Genomic DNA, 10,735 nt, shown 5'->3' with positions numbered 1-10,735 from the left:
CAGGTTGGACAATATTGTTGGACTGGAGAGTATATGAGAAAAAATCTTATTTTGATAATGGTATGATAAGCACATTTATTACATGTAATAATAATGCATCCAGCTATGGGGCAGTATTACTCACTTGTCCAGCACCTTAGTGTGAAAGTAAAAAGCTAACTGGCCCAGAGAGACAAATCATAAGGCATCTGCATTGAGTACAACCAAATAAGCTGGAAAGCGTGAATGGAAGTAAGTTAAAAGTGATAGTTAACAATCACCTAAGGGATTAGCCTACTGCTGCTTCAAAGGAAAGATAAATATTTTAGTTTCAACTGGTCAAATTGTCTAAAGGAAGAAGGGGGGTTAGAGCCCATTGCCAAAGTTAAGAAATTAGAAAGAGGAAATATAACACAGAAGGAGACATGAGATGATGAAGCAGGAGGCTTGATATTAAGAGGGGCTCTAGCATTTTCTCCTCCTAAGCGTCAGAGGAAGATAGGAACAGGTAGGGGAGAGTAGTACCCTAGAAGTATAAGCCCTTCTGTCTTCAGTTCTACATTGCTTGTACCTATCAAATCCATCAAAAGCTCTAGTGTAGACAAAACTTTACTGGCAAAAAAGTGCATAGCTATAACTGCATAGTAAAAGTGCATAGTATAACTGCATCTACGTGAGGAGTAGAGCTGGTCAGGAATATTTTGTTGGAATTTTCTTATTATTTTTGATGGAAATTGCAGTTCCCACAAAATCAAAATTTTACCTGGAAAATTTCAGTTTTTATAATCTATTTATTTATTTATTTATTGCCAGGAAAACCAATAATGAAATATTTTGTTTCAGGTGAATTCAACATTAAACAACATTTTCTATTGCATTGTGCTGCCTCATTGGAGTGGTAGTTGGGCCCCCATGGTCTCTTGTATGCCAGGCTTCTTGGTCAGACTACATCTCCAGTAATGATCTCTCCTCTGGCCAAACTGTGTGGTGCACCATGGCAGATACAGTCCAGCCAGGGACCCTGACCCATAGGGGATAATGAGGTATCAGGCTGCCAAACTACAGCTCTTTTGAGGCAATATAGCACCATAAGGAAATGCAACTGAATGTTGAACTGACTTGAAATGGAATATTTTAGGTCAGTTCAAGAAACTGAAATGAAACATTTTGATACGGGATATTGTTTGAAATATTTCATTTAAATTGAAATTGTCAAAACAAACTGTTTCACCATTTCCAAATTGAAATTTCAATATTTCAAAGAGTCATCCCAGTTGGGAGATGAAATCAAATGTTGAAATATTGGAATTTTCTGCAGGATGGAAATTCCAATTTTTGTTCAGTTATACTGGTAAAGCTTTTGAGTATAAACAAGGCCTTTGATTTATTTTGAGCTAAAGTCACTGCAGTACATATGTGAGGAAATATAACCTTCTGATCTCTTAGAGAGGGAGATGAGGAGCAAAACAGATGACCAGTGCAGAATGAACTGGATTGCCCCTTGAGTGTACATTATGTGCTACCCTTAAGAGGTCAACAGAAATGGTCCCTATGTTCTTTTGGCTACACTGTGGTACCCTATTCACAGTGATCAGTATCTTACTCCACATGTATTCCCATTGACTTCATGGTATAATATACCATTCAATGTTTACCTCAATGTTTATGAATAGTAATTGGAGTGGGGAAATGTTGCAAAGGAAGGCTTCTGAACTTTATTTTGACTAAAAATATAGATTCTCTTCAACATTATTGGCAAACTTTATTTGCAAGTACATGTGTCTTTTCAGAAAGAGCAAGTTTCCTGAATACTCTAAAAGATATGTGTATATTCAGAAACTCCCCTGTCAGTCCTGAAGAATTCAGTCCTGAAGTCTTTTCATAATGAACAAATTTGTAAAATATCAAATCTCTGATGGAAAAAGAACCAAATTCTTCAAATAAACTGTATATTCTAAGTTGTCTGACGAGTACCAGTTCTATTTGCGGTATAAAATAACTGTCAGCTTGACAATTTTACTGTAGACTTTCTGATTTGAACTGGCTGATGGCAGCACTTCTTTAACAGATTGCATTTTTGGCTTTCCACTCTTTTTAAAGAGGAATGAGGGAATTTAACCTGACTTTAAAACATAACCCCAATTACTGTTTTTAATTAACTTATCAAATGAAAGCTGACTTGTAAAATAAAATTAACCTCAGGCTGCTGGGTTTTTTTTAAATCACTGATTAAATGAAAGTAAGTGACTATTGGGCAAATTGTACCTCAGGCTCACATGTTAAGAGTTTTTAAATGACCAGTTGAATGAAAATGGACTTGACAAATTTTATTTACATTAACGTTACTAATTTTAACTGGCTGATCAGATCTGACAAAATTGTTAGTTTGTTTTGACTGAATAATAGAACAAAATCTGACTTTTAAAAAAGACTACACAAATAGCTCATTAGTATTGTATTAAAGGACTGTAGTGAGGAAGGGTGGCCTCCTGAGGACCCGGAGTGGGAGGGCCCCCACACTAAGCCCTGGTGGGTGGAACCAGGGCCTAGTTGCCTGTCCCCCAGGATGTGGGTGGGAGAGGCAGGAAGTAGGGAGGCAACCATCGGAGAGACCAGACGCCTGCTGTGGCCTCCCAAGCTGGGAGACGGTGGAGGGTGCCTAGGGAGCAGAGGACTGGCCTGGTCCACCGGGGCCGCTAGCTGATTCAGACCTGGAGGAAGCAGACAACTGGCCCGGACTCCTCAGACTGTCATCGGACCTGACCCTGGAGGGAGAAGATGACTGGCCCAGACCACCTATGGACCAGACAACCGATGGACCAGCAACAGGTACACCAAGAAGGGGAGTGTGGAAGTGGCCCAGGAGTAGCAGACCCCTGTCTGGCCGCAACACTGACAGAGGGTGAGTCAGCATGTTGTGGCATGGATCCCCGCTGACCCAGTGACAAAGCACTTTCTCATTACTAGGACCCTGGGCTGGGATGCAGTGGAGTGGATGGGCCTGCATCCTCCCTGCCACCCTAATCTGGGGGTGGCAGTCTCCCCTTCCCTAGGCCAGAAGCCTGAGCCTCAGACTCTTTGCTGCCCCGCCTGGATCCAGGGCCTGGGCTAATTGACTGTTCATTTGCTGCTCAGCCTGCACACAGCCTGAGCCTCAGACTTTTTGCTGCCCTTCCTTGATCACTGTATCAGAAGTGTTCAGAGAACCCAGGTCTCCTAACTGCCAATCCAGTGTTTTAACCTCAGTATCATCCCCCCCATCTAAAGTGATGAGCTTTTATTTTTCTAAATTGGTTTTCCTCTAAAGGGAGATATAACATACGTTTAACCCTCCTTGTTAACAAAACTGTGTTTGTCTTTATCCATTTCCTGGGCTTGACATCGTACGACATTGGGATGACAGAAGTGTTGGCACATCACTGTTAATGGAATGTAATCCGATGTGGCAACAATTCAGCTAGGCTGGAGGTGTCATTCCAATACTGTGTCAGAATTTAGTAAAAACTAAGCTATTGTGAAAAATAAAAGTGGATTCAATAGACGGGACGGGGTGGCTCTGGGGACTGGTAATGGGATACAGAGCCTTTCACCTCTAGGTCACTGCTTTCACTTCAGCTCAGATCAGTCACAGTAAAAGCTGTTACTAGGACTGTTCAATGGACAATGTGAAATAAATGTGGAGGTCTCAAACCTATTCCCCAATGTACCTATATCATTAAAGCCACGTCCACGAGTGATACTACTTGGTATTGCTATGAGCTCTAGTCTGTAGAGGTTCTTGTATGGCACTCATACCATAGTATCTGAGCACATGAAGCAACATGACTAACATCCGTCACGTGTTTGTTCTCTCTTCCTCTCCCGAGGGGGAAGACATGTGTGCAGTAGAGCGTTTTATTTGGGAATTATTTTTTTTAAATATATGTCTACATGTTGCTATATCTCTTTTGTATGCATTGCTTTTTCAGAAGAGATGCTGAGGACTGAATGGTCACATAGACTGGAAATATTCTCTCAAGCTAGTGGTTGCAGGGTAATGCAAACAACTATCTGGTGCCTATGTTGCATCTAGTTTATTAATAAATAGAAGGCTGCAGTGTCAATGTCTGTTAGGCCATCACCAGACACAGTTCTATATTCATGTATACAACTAAGGCTGTACTGTAGTTTTAAAAGCATTTTTATGCTTTTAAGCATCATGGGTCTGATTCTCTTCTCATGTAGACTAGTTTTACGCCTAAAAACCTCCATTGACTTCACTAGAGTTACTCCTGATTTACACCAGTGTAAATGAGAAAAGAATCACTTATTTCATGTGGTTATTAGAGTAATTAGTAAGTGGAAACAGACCCTAAAAGTTAAAAGTATAAACTATTTTTGTAAAATGTTTACTTACAACTTTCTGTTGAGCAGTCTGTATGCAATTTGTGTTACTGCTTGTTAGCCATGCATAGCAGGTATTTCATTACCCAAAACCACCATGTAGCATCATTTTAATGTATGCCTACTGTATTTACATATTGCTCATCTTAAAACATTTTCTTCATATTCACTAGTACGTATTCAATACTATATAATACAATAGTATTTGTCAATTCTGAAGTGGCTTCCATTTAAGTCTCTGAATATGTTTTAAAACAATAAAGAATTAATTCCTGTGAGAAGTGTTATTATCTACATTTTACAGACCACAAAACTAAACTACAGGGCGTGTTTGCCTCTAGCTATGCTCTAGTCTATATTTAAGTCTGGGATCCAATTTACATTTTAGCTCCACTTTTTCAGTTATTCAGGACTTTGTCCAACAAATTCTTTACTGGACTTTTCCATGATCTCAGCACAGAGGTGAATTTTTTAGACTGTGTAAACAAAATTGATTGAGCTGTTTTTTGAGTTGAGTTTGAAAAAATTCAAACTAAACCTATGAATTCAGGTGAGCTACATCCACTGAGGATTTGACCCCATGAGTTTCAGTTAGAACGTTTACACTGGACTAACTTAATGATAACTAAAGCTAGAACATTCAAACTTGGCTTTTTTTGGTTGAAAATGTCACTAACATCTAAAAACTTGACCAACTGCAAAGAACCTCTGTGGAGGCTCAAATATATGAGTGTTATTTAATAAATAATATAAAATGTTATAAAAGACTGTATTTCAAGACCTATCCATAAGCATAATTAAGACTATTCTTTTAACATTTACTTTGCATTTGCTTAGGTTGGAGTGCTTGATTGCTCAATCTTTACCTCCCATTAAGAGTAGTTTGTTGCATATAGTATAGGTTGGTAAGCTGAATCCTACACCACAAAGCGTAATAACTAAGTTCAAGAGCATAACAGAGTACGATATGACATCTTTACAGAGTTAAATAATCAGTTAAATAAAATAATGACATGGTCCATAAACTATAGCAGCAGAAGAAAATACGGCGTATCAAGCAAGAAAAGATACATTTTCAGCTTTTGTTTGAAATAAATCAGTGTGATAAAGTCATTGAGGCAGAGAGATAGAAGAAGGTTGTTCCAGATGGCAGGAGCTGCAGAAGACCAGGAATGGCAAGATTGTGTAGAGGGACATGGGAAGGCAATTGCTACATGAACAGAGAGGTTCAAGTGTGTGAGTAGAAGGTGACAAAGTCTGTAAGATAGGATGGAAAAAGTCCACTGAAGGTTTTATAAACAAGGAGGGCAATTTTGACTTGGATCCTGAAATGAATGGGGTGATAATAGAGTTGATTGGGAATAGAGTTGACATGCTCATTCTTTCATGCTTCTTTCATCTTTCTTTCTCACATGTATGTATGGGAACACAGTAAGAAGCATGCTGGAGTAGAGGGGGGTGATAGGAAGGGAGTTTCAGTAGTCTAGGTAAGAGGAAATTAAAACAGAGGTGAGAATTTCATCAGAAATAAAGTCATGATACAGTGATATGTATGGATAATACTATGGAGAAAAGGAGTACTTGTGGCACCTTAGAGACTAACCAATTTATTAGAGCATAAGCTTTCGTGAGCTACAGCTCACTTCATCAGATGCATATTGTGGAAACTGCAGCAGACTTTATATATACACAGAGAATATGAAACAATACCTCCTCCCACCCCACTGTCCTGCTGGTAATAGCTTATCTAAAGTGATCATCAGGTGGGCCATTTCCAGCACAAATCCAGGTTTTCTCACCCTCCACTCCCCCACACAAATTCACTCTCCTGCTGGTGATAGCCCATCCAAAGTGACAACTCTTTACACAATGTGCATGACAATCAAGTTGGGCTATTTCCTGCACAAATCCAGGTTTTCTCACATCCCCCCCACCCCCATACACACACAAACTCACTTTCCTGCTGGTAATAGCTCATCCAAACTGACCACTCTTCAAGTTTAAATCCAAGTTAAACCAGAACATCTGGGGGGGGTGTAGGAAAAAACAAGAGGAAACAGGCTACCTTGTATAATGACTTAGCCACTCCCAGTCTCTATTTAAGCCTAAATTAATAGTATCCAATTTGCAAATGAATTCCAATTCAGCAGTTTCTCGCTGGAGTCTGGATTTGAAGTTTTTTTGTTTTAAGATAGCGACCTTCATGTCTGTGATTGCGTGACCAGAGAGATTGAAGTGTTCTCCGACTGGTTTATGAATGTTATAATTCTTGACATCTGATTTGTGTCCATTTATTCTTTTACGTAGAGACTGTCCAGTTTGACCAATGTACATGGCAGAGGGGCATTGCTGGCACATGATGGCATATATCACATTGGTGGATGTGCAGGTGAACGAGCCTCTGATAGTGTGGCTGATGTTATTAGGCCCTGTGATGGTGTCCCCTGAATAGATATGTGGGCACAATTGGCAACAAGGCACTGCTATGGGTACCTGCATGGCCCCACAGTATGCCAACATTTTTATGGCTGATTTAGAACAACGCTTCCTCAGCTCTCGTCCCCTAAAGCCCCTACTCTACTTGCGCTATATTGATGACATCTTCATCATCTGGACCCATGGAAAAGAAGCCCTTGAGGAATTCCACCATGATTTCAACAATTTCCATCCCACCACCAACCTCAGCCTGGTCCAGTCCACACAAGAGATCCACTTCCTGGACACTACAGTGCTAATAAACAATGGTCACATAAACACCACCCTATACCGGAAACCTACTGACCGCTATTCCTACCTGCATGCCTCCAGCTTTCACCCTGACCACACCACACGATCCATCGTCTACAGCCAAGCTCTGCGATACAACCGCATTTGCTCCAACCCCTCAGACAGAGACAAACACCTACAAGATCTCTGTCAAGCTTTCTTACAACTACAGTATCCACCTGCAGAAGTAAAGAAACCGATTGATAGAGCCAGAAGAGTTCCCAGAAGTTACCTACTACAGGACAGGCCTAACAAAGAAAATAACAGAACGCCACTAGCCATCACCTTCAGCCCCCAACTAAAACCCCTCCAACGCATTATTAAGGATCTACAACCTATCCTAAAGGACGACCCAACACTCCCACAAATCTTGGGAGACAGGCCAGTCCTTGCCTACAGAAAGCCCCGCAACCTGAAGCAAATACTCACCAACAACCACATACCACACAACAGAACCACTAACCCAGGAACTTATCCTTGCAACAAAGCCCGTTGCCAATTGTGCCCACATATCTATTCAGGGGACACCATCACAGGGCCTAATAACATCAACCACACTATCAGAGGCTCGTTCACCTGCACATCCACCAATGTGATATATGCCATCATGTGCCAGCAATGCCCCTCTGCCATGTACATTGGTCAAACTGGACAGTCTCTACGTAAAAGAATAAATGGACACAAATCAGATGTCAAGAATTATAACATTCATAAACCAGTCGGAGAACACTTCAATCTCTCTGGTCACGCAATCACAGACATGAAGGTCGCTATCTTAAAACAAAAAAACTTCAAATCCAGACTCCAGCGAGAAACTGCTGAATTGGAATTCATTTGCAAATTGGATACTATTAATTTAGGCTTAAATAGAGACTGGGAGTGGCTAAGTCATTATGCAAGGTAGCCTGTTTCCTCTTGTTTTTTCCTACCCCCCCCCAGATGTTCTGGTTTAACTTGGATTTAAACTTGAAGAGTGGTCAGTTTGGATGAGCTATTACCAGCAGAAGAGTAAGTTTGTGTGTGTATGGGGGTGGGGGGGATGTGAGAAAACCTGGATTTGTGCAGGAAATAGCCCAACTTGATTGTCATGCACATTGTGTGAAGAGTTGTCACTTTGGATGGGCTATCACCAGCAGGAGAGTGAATTTGTGTGGGGGGGGTGGAGGGTGAGAAAACCTGGATTTATGCTGGAAATGGCCCACCTGATGATCACTTTAGATAAGCTATTACCAGCAGGACAGTGGGGTGGGAGGAGGTATTGTTTCATATTCTCTGTGTATATATAAAGTCTGCTGCAGTTTCCACGATATGCATCTGATGAAGTGAGCTGTAGCTCACGAAAGCTTATGCTCTAATAAATTGGTTAGCCTCTAAGGTGCCACAAGTACTCCTTTTCTTTTTGTGAATACAGACTAACACGGCTGTTACTCTGAATACTATGGAGGTGATAGCATATTATCAGATGCAGGAGATGTAATATAATTCTTCTACATTCCAGACAAAACAGCTGTTTTAATACTTCTAATATGACATAGACAAAGTCAAGCATTATTACTTTGACTTTGGCTATTTTGTGAGTTGTGAAAGTAAAACATCAGCAAGTGTTTGTGTCCTGATGGTATTTGGGTTATGAGAGCTTATTTCAAAGTATTCATTGTGTGGTTAATCATGAATATTCATGACTTGTTTGTTTAATTTTTGAGAAAAACATTAGTAATATTATTCCAGCTTAATTACAGTAGTTAATATGTAAAGAAGCTTAGTCTTTAAAAAAAAAGTCATACAACTTATGAAACTGGATGACTGTGCTCCAAAATCTAAAAATAACAAAAATGTGAAATGTGAAATGCTCATACTTCTACTTTCTAGACCAAGAGCAAAAACCACTTAAAAGACACGCATTTTGTACTCAAAGGATATAATAGCACCGTTTTTTCCTCTGACTATATAGCTTGGTTCTTTATTTACTGCAAGTTAACACAGCATTTCTTACAGCCAGAGGATGCACTTGTGTTTCTTCTTACATGTTTTGTCCTATAATCCCTGCATGATTTGACTTATGTGGGGGTAGTACTGGGAAAGAGGCATAGCCTTTCTTAAGGAAAAATAATGAAAATACAAATACAGATTTGGTTACCATTCTTCATGCAGTTAAAATGTTATTTGCTAAGCTGTAGCACAATTAATGGCTAGAACATGGGGAATATTTAACTGAATATTGATTTAAGGCTCAGCTGTTATTCATCAGAGATACTGTATTCTAATGAATTGACCTTATCCAGAGCTAAATATTTCTTAACAATACTGATTTTCAGACAATGTAGCTACTAATTTCAAACATGGCCTTTTCCTTTTCACCTTTCAGGTACTCGAATCAGGATGTTCAGTGACAGAATATGGAAGCTTCTAGCATTGGGTCAAGGTGTTACTTATGATACCATGTTACAAATAAGAATCTAGTTCTCTCTGGTCTTTTACCTTTTGACTCAAGTTCAGAAAGCTAATCTTATTCAGAAAAGCACTTAAGCACATGCATAAATGCTCTGCTGAATAAGAATGGATTTAAGCATGTGCTTGGCCAAATTAGAGCCTTGCAAAACAGAAAACTAAGCTATTGCGTATTTCTCTATACTTCATTTTCTTATCTTTTGTCTACTTTCTTCCTCTGGTGCTCATTTTCAAAGCTTTATTGGTCACTGTTAAGGGTTAAGGAATTTTGTGCCAGATTTTAAAAAGTATTGAGGAGCTCAAAGATGAAGACAGGTGCCTAACTCCTATTGACTGACTTACTCCTCTCATGCCTCTTTGTTTCATGAAGAACATAGGGCTTTCACCACTGCCTTCTATCTTTGAAAGTCTCTTGCTGCAATCTTAGCTTCTTTCCATGTTATTTTGATGTCCTTCACTTCTGCTTCTGTAGTGCGTTTCCATGTAGTCTGGGTCTATCTCATCACCTCTTACCCTGAGGATGTCTGTCTTGTTATTATAGTTTGGGTCTTTCCTCCATGTGTGTCCTAGCCATCTCCATTCTTGTTCCATAATTTCCTGTCCTGTCAGTTTCTGTTTTGTCCTTCTCCAAAGTTCTTTGTTTGTAATTTTTTTTCTAGCCGTCTGATACTGAGGAGTTGTCTAAGGCAGCTGTTTTTGAAGACTTGGAGCTTGGATAGTAGGGGCTTGATAAGTCTACAGGTTTCAGAGCTATATAATAAGACAGACTTTACAGTGGTGTTAAATATCCAAAGTTTAGTTCTCTGGATTGCGTTACAGTTATGAAGACATGTCTGGCTTTCACTCTGCTAGGTTTAACAACTTTGTCTGTTCCACCTGTTTTACTTACGATACTTCCAAAGTTTGTGAAGTGTCAGACGTCTTCTCCATCAGTCCCAGAAGGTTTGGTATTTCTTGTTGCATGTTGATTCTCATGGTTTTAGTTTTCTCTGTGTTGATTTTCAATCCTACTAACTATATATAGATCTGGAGTTCATGTGTTTTAGCTTGAATATCTCTATTGGTATGGGGCAGCAGGTTGATGTCATCTGTAAAACTGAGGTCTTCTAACTTGTGTATGAGTCCATTGTATACTCCTGGGTTGTTCTGGGGTCTTATT

This window comes from Lepidochelys olivacea (assembly GCF_965140295.1).
Source record: "Lepidochelys olivacea isolate rLepOli2 genome assembly, chromosome: 4".
Classification (NCBI taxonomy): Eukaryota; Metazoa; Chordata; order Testudines; family Cheloniidae; genus Lepidochelys; species Lepidochelys olivacea.
The sequence above is the reverse complement of the archived record's forward strand: the minus strand, read 5'-3'. Positions refer to the sequence as shown.